The sequence below is a fragment of the Petaurus breviceps genome, unplaced genomic scaffold (assembly GCF_028583685.1).
Source record: "Petaurus breviceps papuanus isolate PSGF00001 unplaced genomic scaffold, PetGlider_PUasm1.0 90849, whole genome shotgun sequence".
NCBI classification, from domain to species: domain Eukaryota; kingdom Metazoa; phylum Chordata; class Mammalia; order Diprotodontia; family Petauridae; genus Petaurus; species Petaurus breviceps.
The window spans coordinates 26479546-26492857 of NW_027187361.1; the positions used below are offsets into that span (position 1 = coordinate 26479546).

Genomic DNA, 13312 nt, shown 5'->3' on the forward strand with positions numbered 1-13312 from the left:
GGGTTATATTTGTTCCATTCTATTTTTCAGGAAGTCTATTATTTGGTTAGGATTTTTCTACTTTCTGTTCTATGTTATTTGTGCTCTTTCCATTTTTTTCTCAGTTCTTTATTTCAGTGTTAATTTCTTTGTCTCTTTTTTTAACCTCTTGCTTCACCTCTTCAAACCATTCTCTGAGGCTCACTTAAACTTGTGAAGTTCTTCTCTTTTGGGGGGTTTACCTCATATGCTGCTTTCAATTCATAGAGTTTGTTCTATTTATCATTTTCTTCTATTTGCTCATTTCTCCAGCCTCAGCTTCTGTATTGGGCCGCTATTCTCCATTCCTTCTGTCATTCTTAGATGAGATGGTGTAACAGCAAGCAAAGTAGGATTTTTTGCTGTTTTTCTGGATTGAGCCTTAGACAATCAAATGCCTTTGATGGAGTCATACCTTTGATTGAATCAAGGGTCTTTGATTGAATCAAGAGTCTTTGATTGGAAACAATATATATTGTATTGCTTGGAGCTAGAGGACAGAGTAGAAAAAGAAGCAGAGTTGAGAGAGAGAAGCAAGTGCGAGCAGGGTAGGGGAATTTGCTTATGGAGTGGCCTAACAGGAAGAATGTTTGTGATGTCAGTACTCTGTCTGTTGATCTGTGTTAATTTCTCAGACAGAAGCCCTGGCTTTTGGTCTTTGTAAGTGATTGAGCTGAAGAGTGGATATCTGCCCATAGGAAGCCCCTTTTAAGAGCTGTTAAAGTGAATTGAGATACTGGTTCTGGTAATGTGTATAAATATTGTTGTAGCCCTGATAAGCTTTGTTTTCCTAGAGGCAGTGGCGGCAGTCAGGGGCCCCTGGAGCCTGCTGTGGGGCAGGAGCTTGGAGTGGAGCAGTTCCCATGAACTGGGACATGGAACAGGAGCAGAGACCTGTCTACATGTGAACCCAGGCAAGAGTCAGGAGTGGTCAGCCCACAGAGGGAGAGCCATGGGGTTTGAAAGTCAGCCTTGAATCAAGATGAGAGAGAACTTTACTTGGACACTGTGTATTGATTGAGGAGATTATGACTCACTGTGACCTAGGGATGGATGGTGTTTGTATTTTCTGCTACCTTTTAAGGATTTGTTGTGCTAGAAAAGACCTTAGCCTGGGACCCCCTGATCTGGGGATGGAACCACCTAATTTTGTAAACAAGTATTTGGGGGAATGTTACTGAATGCAATGATATATCTATGTGCCATATGATATACTGAGTATTATTATATATGTATATATATATATATATATGATGCACTTTGCTTAAGGATGTTGCTATATGCTTTATAAAACAATATTTAACTTATTGATGAATAGAGACTTCATTACACTATGCAATTAGACCCTTAAAACTGTTCACAGCAGCAGCAGTCCTCAGGTGCTCTGCAATGGTTGGCTTTACAATTTGGCCATGAGGATGGGATTGCAGAGTACAGTGCTTCTATTTGTTCCAGGATCCATGGCCATTTAGATTGTAAGGGCAAGCAAAGTAAGATTCTTTTACTGTTTTTCTGGATTGAGTTTTAACCAATAAAGTGCCTTTGATTGAGTCTTGCCTTTGTTGAATCAAGAGTCTTTGACTGAATCATTAGTTCTTGATTAAATCAAGAGTCTTTGATTGGAAACAGTATATATTGTATTGCTTGGAGTGAGAAGACTGAGTAGAGAGAGGAGCAGAGCTGAGAGAGTGGGGGTAGGGGAACTTGCTTGTGGGGAGATCTAACAGAAAGAATGTGTGTGATATCAGTGCTGTTGGTCTGTGTTAATTTCTTTAATCTGAGTTGGGGTTCCACCAATTTCCTATTCTCCCCAAAGATGTGACAGACTTGGATATGAGAACTCAGGATCTGTAGGTGCAGTCCTTACTTCCCTATTCCATTTAATATTGAGCACCTTTTCTCAGTACATTTTATATAGGTCATTAGTAGGAATACCATCTATTCTTCCAAAATCTATCCCTTCTCTCAACAGAGCAGTAAACAATTCTTTTCATGACACCAAATGTATCACCAAGGCACTATTTACATCAGTGATGGCAACTATGAATATGCTGGCATAGTTTTGAATTGCAAAATATAACAGACTCTCCATATAGAAGACAGAAGCAAAAACATTTATTCAGACACAAGAAAGCCAAATCACAACACCAGAAAGCCAAATCCATCATAGCAACAAAGAAGATAATATACCTTATCACTGCAGAAAGCAACACCATCCCAAAACCACAGTCCTAGCTATCTGCTTGCCTGAATCTTCTCCTTTCTCCATTCTATCTGCTCTGACTCCCAATTTCGTCTCAGCTCTGCTCCACCCTTCCTGCTCCACCTGTTCAGCAAGCTCCTCCCACAAGAGGCTCCATGTCTGTTGGACATTTGGCCTACTAAGGAGCAGGGAAGATCTTCAAATTACCATTACCATTAGAGATGGTCAAGCTCTATTTGGTCCTATTCCCTTTATAGTCTGAATTTTCAGTGGCTAGAACTAGATATCACTTTGCTGGAATCCCTGGCTTCTGAATTGGTCTCTGGTGATTTGACTTAGATTTTCGCCTTGGCTTCATATCTTTTCTCTAAACCTTGCACAGTTCCCAACCTGTAGTGGTCTTTGTCTCTTGGTGTGTCCCCAGAAGATCCAAAATTAATGTCATCAATTGCACTGGGAATAAGTCGCCTGAAAGACACTTGCTGTTGCTGCTCAGGAGCTGCATTGGCCCCGTCTCCCGCTCTAGCTCCATAGTGGGCCATTCTAACAATACTATGGTCCAGTCTCTTGTTGTGACTGTGGAGTTAGTGGTCTAGGTGCTATGGCTTCCAGCTCTTCTGATTTGTTTCCATTCCTAGTGTCTCCAGGTTCTGATCATAGTCATCTTGGGAAGTTCTAGACTAGATGGAAGAACCTGTAGACAGTTTTCTTTGGTTTGCTTTATCACTGTTCCTTCTAACACATTTTTAGAGCTTTGCTGCAACATTTCTGATGAACTGCCCACGCACCTCTAGGCGCTTCGGTGCAACCATCTGTAAACACAAGAAAGGTGGGATTTGTGTTGTTTCTTTTTTGGAGTTCAGTGTCCCAGGCTCAGGCTAAACATTGGAAGGATTAATCTCCTTTGAATCCTGATAATTCACAGCTGTGCGGAGTCACATAAGCTTCATGCATTCAGACTCTGAGTCAAACAGGGGCCAAGTCTTTGTTATATATTCTGGGAGGTTGGCATTTTGCTTTGGGGGTTTGTTTATGAGAAGGACCTTTTGATTCCCTGGATGGGACTCTGAGTAGCTGGTTTTTTTGTTTTGTTTTGTGTTTGCTTTTTGGAGGGCAATTGGGGTTAAGTGACTTGCCCAGGGTCACATGGCTAGTTTTTTGGATTAAGTGTTTGAGGCTGGATTAGAACTCACGTCCTCCTGACTCTAGCGCCTGTGCTCTATTCACTGTGCCACCTAACCACCCCTGAGTAGCTGTTTGTTAAGAGCCCTCAGACTACTCAGAAGTTTGTGCTCTCCCAATCTGGTGGTGTATGTAGGCGGCTGTATTACTTTGTTCAGATAGTAAGAGTTGAACAGTCTGTTGAATCTCTGTGCTAATTTCTCTTTTTGTGTTTTCTCCACATTCAGAGTGCCCCACATTCAACCTTTCCCTTGAACTAGTGAGTTTAATTAAAGTAAGATTGTTGACCCCTTTTAAAGTCGCCTTCCTTTAGAAAAGCAGATCAAAGAATTTGTGCTAGCAGGCCATCCTGGGTGTGCTAGGGTGCTTGCTAATATACCATCTCAATTAAAAATCCTTCCAGATATTCAGATAAATAATTTCCGTGAAAACAAAACTTTGGAAACAATGCATGTTTATTTAATGAGGAAGAGAGGAACAAAGTACAGAATATGAATGTCTTGGAATATGAATATGAAGAATTCAGAGAAACAATATCCAGATTGACTTCCAATAATTTAAATATCATTAAAAGACGCCTGAATTCAGCTAAGTTGTAATGACCGATCTTGGTCCCAGAGAACAGACAGATATATTTTCCTCCTCTCAGTAGAAAGGTAACAGATTATAGGTATGGAATACTATATGTGCTATCAGATATAGTTGATATTTTCAGTGTATTTTGCTTAACTATTTTTCTTTGTTACAAGGGGTTCAATGAAGGAGGAAAATGTTAGGAGATCATTGTGTAAAAAAAAAAAAAACAAAAAGTGGCCCTGCAGTTAGGAGGACCTGAGTTCAAATTTGGCCTCTGACACTTAACACAAAAATAGCTGTGTGACCTTGGGCAAGTCACTTAACCCCAATTGCCCTCCAAAAAGCAAAAAATAAAAATAAATAAAAAACAAAAAGCACCAGTAAACAAACAAACAAACAAGGACCTTTCTCAGTCATTATCCTCTTTAACCTCTCTGAAGAAAATGATGCCATTAACTAACCCTTCTTCTTTGGAACTTCTCTCAAGTCTATGACAGTGTACAATCTCGGTTCTCTTTCTAGCTCCCTGGCCATTTCTTCTTTTTCTCCTTTACTGGCTCCTTTTCTTCCTTCTACTGAAAGTTAACTCCTTCTTCTCCCTCATCAATTACTATTGATTCTATCTATGAAATTTCTATTAATATGCATCCCTCCTTTCCATTTCTCCTGCTGTCATCATGCGTCAGGCCCTCTCTCTAGTGTTAACAACAATCTCCTTACTAATAATTTTCTTTGACGTTCAGGTTCAAAAGTCTCTTGTGGATGCTCAGAATTAGGGTACCTCCTAACTGGTTTTTTGCCTACAAGCTTCTCTGCCACCTCTTCCTTTCTTCCATCCATACTAAGCATTGTTGCTGATGTGTAATGCGCTCAAAACTGTCACTGAATCTTCATCACTACCAGAGACACTCTAGGCTCTTTATCAGCACTTCTTAAACTGTGGGTCAAAACCCCATGTGGGGTCATGAAAAATTTGGCAACAGTACAAGGTTTCTCGGTGTGCAGTGACCAGAAACTAATTAAAAATCAAATGCATAAAGAATCTGCGGTGTTTCTGGCAGCACTTGTCCGTGTTGCATTTCACAACTTCACTGCAGTCTTGGTTCTGAATACAAACCATGCACACTTTGCCCTGTTCTTGCCCTCAGGTCACAGAATGCCAGCTAATACTGCTGAAATGCAAAAAGGGGCCGTGAGTGGAAAAACTTTAAGCAGCCCTGCTTTACATCAGCATTTAAGAACTTCCACAATCTGACCCCAATCTACCTCTTCAGCTCCAACCCTCACCACTTCCTCCTACCCTCTAGGTCATTATGGCTAGCCTGCTCACTATCCTCAGGTCTCTCCCCATTCCAATCTATCTGCCATTCAGCCACCAAACTGATTTGACTAAAGTGCCAGTCCAATCATGGCACCCCTACTCAATGAACTCCAGTGCTTCTCTGTGGTCTTCAGGATCCAATACAGAATTCTCTCTTAGGCACTCGAGACCCTTCATACCTAGCCCCCTCCTGCTTTTCAGTCATCTAAGCCATACTCCGCACCACGTGCTCTTTAACCCAGGACCACTCGCCTTCCTGCCATTCCATGAACGTTCTATCTGAGCTGCAGGCATTTTCTCTGTCTCCCATACCTGGCACATTCTCCCTCCTCATCTCTTCCTACTGGCCTCTGTCCATTTTCTATAGGATGGCTTTCCCAGCCCTTCTTACTCCTAGATGCATCCCTCTCATATCTACTTCCCGTTATCCTGTATACAGTTTGTACATAGTTGTTTGCTTGTTGTTTCCCGCCATTGGGAGCTCTTTGAATCATAGGGAATATCTTTTGTCTCTTTTTGTACCTCTACTGCTTAGCACAGTGCCTGGAATATAATAGGCATTTCAAAAATGTTAATTGACTGACTATCCCCTATCTTTATACCTTTCCATATGCTTTCTCCATCACAGAATTTCATCCTCCCTCCTTTCTGCCCATCCAAACTTTTTATATCCTTCAAAGCCCACTCAAAACCTACTACCTTCATTAAGTTTCTTCTTAACCATCCCACTCACAATTATCTCTTGGACGACTCACTATCTGTGACAGTCAGTTGACACTCATTTTATCCTGCCTCATGATGTCTCTTGAATTATGGTCTTGCTTCATTGTTCATCTTTCCATGTATGTATGTTCTGATGCCCAACTAGGTATCCGAGGGCAAGTGCTGTGTATCTCTTCATTTTTCACCACTTCCTCTTACCCCAATGGCACATGATTTGTCTATGGACATAAAATTTAATAACAAATATTTGATAAAATATATTAAACATAAATAAAATATGAAAAATATAAACAGTTTCAAATGAATATTGCCACTCTACTTTGGATTGTCCTTTAGCCCCAGTGAATTAAATCCAAGAATATCCATGTAGTGCTGACTGACTCAAATTCCTTGCCTTTTGCTGATGCTTGACTGTATTTCCTCAGCACCCATGGTCCAGTTTGTCTTATTACATCAAACATCTGATTATGATCGGTGTGTTATGTAGTATCTCTGAATTGTCTTCCTTCCTTGATTTGAAGCTCTTCAAGGGTAGAGATTTTGTTTGCTTTTTTTGCAGCATTTCCTAATATATTGGACATACATCTGTTTAAAGGCACATATGTATGTGATAAATCTCAAGAAATCAATCAATATTTTTAATACTAAATGAACTTTATTCATTTAGCTCAATGAGACTTTCTAGGCTACAGACCATGATAATTTAAAAGGAAGAATATCTGCACTGCATGGATTGAAAAGTTGCCAGCTCAGTTTCTGTGACATAAAATCTGAGCTGTTTATTCTTCTTGGAATTTAGTGAGGGTGCATGGTGATTTTTTGCCAACTGGGCATTCACTCTATATGCAGAATGTCCCTTTCTGCCAGTTCAGGGAAACTGGAACACTGACTACTTTTAAACAAACTGAAGTTGTTAAAATGTTTTCCTTACTGACAGTACAAGTCACAGCTCTACAGCCTGTAAGGCTTAATTTAAGGGAATACATTTAATAATGTGGCATGGCAGGTTCACTCTGTATGCAGGAGTATATGTCTGCATATATGTATATATCCATATATACACATACACACATATCACTAGTATATAGTAGTCATCTATTATATAATATTATATTACATAATATTCTATTATGTCACTAGAGCAGCAAGCACCCCAGCGTCCCCAGGGTGGCTGCCAACACAGGTTCTTAGATCTGCTTTGTTAAAGGAAAGCAACTCAAAATGGGTTAACAAGCTTACTTTAATCAGTCAAATATGTATCGTTTACCTAGTTCAGGGGAAAAAGGTCAGCACCCCGAACTTCAAAGTATACAGACAGAATTATCAAGACAAAAACAGATCAAGAAGACAGATTTCCAAACTGTCCAACCATTACATCCATACCAAACAACATCTGGGTTTCAAAACCGGGGGGCTCTGGACAACGGCTTTCGAGAGGTTTATCTGATCAAAACACTTCTCAAAGTGAGCCCCAAAAACAAAGCTACACATCAGGGCTTATATAGCCTTCTCCTGGCTCAGAGAATGTAACAACCTTTTGGACCCACTGGCTAATCAAAAAGTATCTACTGAAAAACAAGCCTCCCACCCCCAGCTCCAGGTGCACTTTAGCCTAGGGGCAGGGAAGATCTTTAAATTTACATTCCCATTACATTCTGCCCCAAGATCTTTCATGCCCATAGCATAGTCAATTTACTTTTGAATTAGCATTAAACAGCTCTTAGGTCACATTTTAAAGATACAGAACTAAAGTTACCAAAGGGGTCACTTGTCCTTAAATGAACACAAAGTACATTGCATTACCACTTCAATTCAAAACAAGAGTGCAAATAAAGTTCTTGTGGGCGGAGGGGGGTGTCCTTCCCTTGATGCAGCTCCAGCCCCTGCTTCCAAGTACAGAGAGGGGGCTGGACAACAAAACCAACAAGGGGGGGGGGGTCCCTGGGGGTCCAAGGCACTTCATCCCACACACCATAGTCACAAGTCCATCCTCTCCCTGGGTCCCAAACTGTGGGATGCAGCCAGAAAACACATTCAGTGCCCCTGCTTTGCTGCTCAGTTCTTATCTTTTCATGTGGCTGAATTCCAAACTCCTGGGTTCCTTCTCCTCCCGCAGGCGGCAGCCGCTCCTGGCTTCTGCCCAAGTCCCGATGCAGGCAGCTGTACTGTAACACCAAGGAAAGGCAACTTCCCAAGGTTCAAAATACCAGCATAGGTGCTCTCCATTTTATTCAGTGACCAACCAAGAACAGAGAAGATCAAAACATGACATCATTCCAAATACAGCATTTACTAAATGTGATTAAATAATCTCCAAGGACTACCCCACCCCAGGACCTTCCAATCATTCAATCAATTACAAAGTCCCTGGTCTAAATACTTCTCCACCCCTAGGCTATACCTTTATTTGTCAACCACAGAGCACAAAAAGGTCAAAAGTTCCCCACCCCTGGATCTCAATTGAATCTACCCCAGAGTTACATCAAGTTTAAACACAGCACTTAATACCCAAATGGAGGTCTTTGCTTCATCTTGACACGAGGCAAGTTCTCAGCAATCTTAGTTCCTGGGGAGACAAGGCTTAGCAAGGCCATAAGATACATTGCCAGTCCCTTCATGAATTCATCCTCTGCCTGTAGAACAGTCCTAGAACCCCTGAAAACATTAGCAAAACCCTCTCCCAGGATTTCTGTAAACATACAACAAGAAAATCCTTCTTCAGGGCTTCTGAACCAACAGAAAGGTTCCCAGACCCTTGCAACAACAGCACTGTCCTTCACCAGTGGACAGCATTCACTCTTTGTCTGCAGGATAGTCTCAGGGCTTCTCAACCAAAAGCCAGGTTCCAGGACTTCTTCAACAACAGGACTGTCTTTCACCAGTGGACAAATCTGGCAAAACAACATCAAAACAGACAGACAAAGTACCAGCAAAACAGCCATGTCTCCTCAGTCCTTGGCAGCTCAGGGGGCAGGTCTCAAAAGTCCAGGGCAATTCTCTCAGTCTCTCTGCCTCCACGAGGTGCTGCTTCCAAAAAGTACTCCTGCCTCTCTCTTGTCTCTCCAAATCTACGTCACCAGCTCCTCCCAGTTCAGGACTCTCTTTTCACATCAACAAGTCCATCCCACAGGTGGGATTAACAAGCTCTGGGTTTTAACACAATCAGTTTGAAAACCAATCCAATACAGGGGAATCTTTAATTGCCATTACTATCACAGCAGCTCACCATTCCTTCTCTCAGCTCAGTGAAGTCCGTATGCAGGACATTCTTCTCTCCTGCTCCACAGCTCCACAGAGTCACAGCTACCACAACTGGGAAACAATTATCCCAGCCCCCATACTTTCCTTTTACTCTGAAGATCCTGTTCGTGACGCCATTTTGTAGTGGCAAGCACCCCAAGCGTCCTCAGGGTTTGCTGCCAACAGAGGTTCTTGGATCTGCTTTGCTAAAGGAAAGCAACTCAAAATGGGTTAACAAGCTTACTTTAATCAGTCAGATATGTATCATTCACCTAGTTCAGGGGAAAAAGGTCAGCACCCCGAACTTCAGAGTATACAGACAGAATTATCAAGACAGAAACAGATCAAGTAGACAGATTTCAAACTGTCCAACCATTACATCCATACCAAACAACATCTGGATTTCAAAGCCAGGGGGCTCTGGACAAAGGCTTTCCAGAGTTTCATCTGATCAAATCACAGAACACTTTTCAAAGTGAGCCCCAAAACAAAGCCTCACATCAGGGCTTATTTAGCTTTCTCCTGGCTCAGAGAATGTAACAACCTTTTGGACCCGCTGGACAATCAAAAAGTATCTACTGAAAAACAAGCCTCCCATCCCAGGCTCCAGGAGCACTTTAGCCTAGGGGCAGGGAAGATCTTTAAATTTACATTCCTATTACAGACACATATAATATATAATACATATTATATAATAAAAGTATATTGTGGAATATATCTACATATAGTAATAATATATAACATATATGTATTTCCTTATCTGGGACTTGAAAACCAAATATATACATATATGGTTATGTTTATACATATATGTGCACATATATACATGTGTGTAATTATATAATATGTGTGCACAAAATATATGTGTGTTTATATGTTTCTTCAGTGCTTAGATAAGGTATTTTCTTTTCATTTTGAGGTTTTCATTTGTATTGGATTGATTGCAACATTTTACTCTTGTAAATATTATTATTTTTTAAATGCATGCTTCTAAATAAGGTTATATAGAGTAAATATATTTAGTATTTGGGACACCTATCCTTCTATTTAGTGAAAGGTTGCAATGATGTTCTAGATTAAGTTCTCATTCTTGGATCTAGAGTGGGAAGGGATCCTAGAGCATAGTAAACTTGAGAACAGAGATTATTTTATTATTTGTATTTCTATCTCTAGTGCCTGGTACAGAGTAAACATTGAGTAAACAAGTGCTTTTTCTGATGTATTAATCAATGTATTTCAAACCCTTTTTCCCCCACCCCAACACACACACACACACATATTTTGCAGAAATGAAAACTGAGGCCCAGAGATGCTACATAATGTGCCTAAGGTAACATAAGTATTAACTGGCAAAGCCAGGAATCAAATGCAGGTCCCATGAATCCAAATTTAATGTATTTTTCATTGCACCATTTTAAAAAAAACACTATTGAATAGTTAATCAGGTAACATCACCAGATCGACTTTAAGATCATAAATATTTTGGCCACAGCAATTCTTGAAAACTGTTTATTAAAGCATAGTAGAGTAAGTGCTTATACCAAAATAACAATTCTGGAGGTAGCCAAAAAGCAAAAAGAGAATAGACTTATAAGCAGGAGAGAGCTGGGTTTAATTCTTGTCTTTGATATTTACTCATTACGTGGACATGGACAAGTCATTGAGAGCTTTCTAGCTTTTCAAGAACTAGACAGAGAATGAGTTGTAGACAGAGGAAGGGTTTGTGGTTCTGTGTTACACATGCATAGAAAGCAGAGGAAGAGGCCTGTAAAGCTTGGGTTGTAGACTTCACCAACAGACCTGGCTACTTCACGGGCATCCGAAGAACTTAATCCATAAAATCTGCCTAGGAGCTTTTCTTGTAATAGTTTCTTTATCAATTTCAGAAGACGACTGAGTCATTCCTGGCTGCTGAAGGTATCCTTGCCAGCCAGTTTGTATACACTGAGGTAAGAAAGTTCATCTCACCAATGGCAATTGTCCTTCTAGTTAGGACTACACCCCAAAATACCATTATGTGTTGTCTGTAAGAGAAGGAAACTATGACACAGTGATCTCCCACAATCCTAAAACTGAGAAAACTCAGACTCTAAGAAAGTGATCTCTCTAAATAGACCTGTGATTGTGTCATTGTTGGAAGAGGTCTTATTGATAAACCTGTCCTTAGGGTGACTGGTTCCTACCAGAAATGCAAGGCCAAGAGGTATCTAAGATGTGGTCATGAACCCTGTGAAACATCCCTTCAGGGAATGTTGAGTCCAGTGCACTAAGGTAACAAAAGAGGGAGAAGGAAAAAACAGGGTCCAGGATCCTGAAAATGGAAATTATTTTAGAAAAAAAATTCCTTAACTTCTTTGTACCTCAATCTCTTCACCTGTAATGTTCAGTCATTTTTAGTCATGACTGACTCTTCATGACCCCATTTGGGGCTTTCTTGGCCAAGTTACTGGAGTGGTTCTCCATTTCCTTCTCTAGCTCATTTTACAGAGGAGGAAACTGAGGCAAATAGGATTAACTGACTTGCCCAGATTCACAGAGCTAGTACATAAATGAGGGCACATTTCAACTCAGGTCTTCCCAATTCTAGACCCAGCACTCTATCTACCATGCCATGCAGCTACCATTTCTTATTGTATTCTTATAAAGCTCAAATGAGATAATATATGTATAAAGGGAGTGGTGCACTGGAGCCTGATCTAATGGAAGCCTTTTTTCTGACATCTTAATAAATGTAGTTCACTCCCCCCCCCAATACACACATGTTAAATTGTCTCTCAAAAATGAGGTGTCAATGGAAGCATAAGGAAAGAAGAAAATTTTGAAAAACCACATGTTTCATCTGTTGGGTAAGAGTTAAAGTCATAGTGATTACATTATTTTCAAAATAAACACAGAAAATGCAAGTCTGCCAACAGGTCTTAACAACAAAGTGTTGGCAGGTGAATGTGGTACATTGTTGGGAAGCCCAGCATGCATCAGCAGGAATATGTACATGTACTGACTTATTTACGATACAATACTATACAGTTATAGGATGTGATACTGCATCATCAACATTTTAATGCAGGAAAAATCCACAAATTTACAATAAATTATTAAGTTTAAGTTGCATTATTTTTTTAAAAATGTATTTTTAAATATCACAAATTTAAAAAAAATTAAAGGGTTAAAGAAAGTTGATTTCAGGGGGGGGGGGGTTCTCTGTGTAACTTTTTTTTAAGGAAGTGATAGACCAAATAAGGTTGGGAACCTTTGGTCTAGACTTAAGAAAGCTATGGGGGAAAATATGAATAATGCAGATTAAAGTTAAAAATATGTCATATAGATATATATTCTAACAGATGGTTGTTACACAGCCCTGTATAAAAGAGAAAGGTCTGGGCATGGAAACTACCTTGTTTATCCTGAAACTATGTCTCCCAGAAGCCTGTGTGGAGCTTACCAGCTTTCATTGTGCCCAGTTGTATCAGCAATGCAATATTCACAATGCCTACGGAAATTGTAAATATGCTGATGTGGTTATCCATCACAAAATATATCAGGCTTTCTATATGGGGGGAAAAACAAGAACATTTGTTAAAATACCAAAAGACTGAGTCCCAAAACCAAAAAGTCAAAGCCATCAGAGTAGTTATGAAATTGGCACAGGTAGAAAAGTAAAAAGCACCCACATTCTCAAGCCTTTAAAACAGAACAGGCTACCTCAGGCAAAGGTCCTCCTCTCCCCACTCACAGCAACCACTCAGCGTCCAGGAAGCGTACTCGCAGCAGCTTGGGCCCCTGGAAGTCCTCAGCAGGAGTCCTTAGCAGAAATTCTGGCTGACTCAAAAAGGGGTTCGCGCTTCCACTGCCGGGGCCTCTGCTGCTGCTGCCGCTGCCACTGCTGCTGTCGCCACCACTGCTAGCCACCGCAGGAACTCTAGCTTGGCTTCTGCTTCCTCTTGCTCCACCCCTTCCTGCTACGTCAGCAAGTCCAATGGGGCATGGAAGATCTTTAAATCCCATAACCCTTACACCAGTTTAAAAGGCTATAAGAAATTCATCAAGGA

At 40.6% G+C, this 13312-nt stretch overlaps 1 long non-coding RNA gene across 1 annotated transcript; it reads right to left on the bottom strand.

Moving 5' to 3' along the window:
* Positions 1–8167: 8167 nt before the first annotated feature.
* On the bottom strand, positions 8168–13312 carry LOC138149759 (uncharacterized). Its single transcript, XR_011165415.1, has 3 exons — positions 12706–13312; positions 9345–11287; positions 8168–8188 (listed from the first exon to the last, which is right to left on the bottom strand). It is a non-coding gene; the product is annotated as an uncharacterized lncRNA (long non-coding RNA).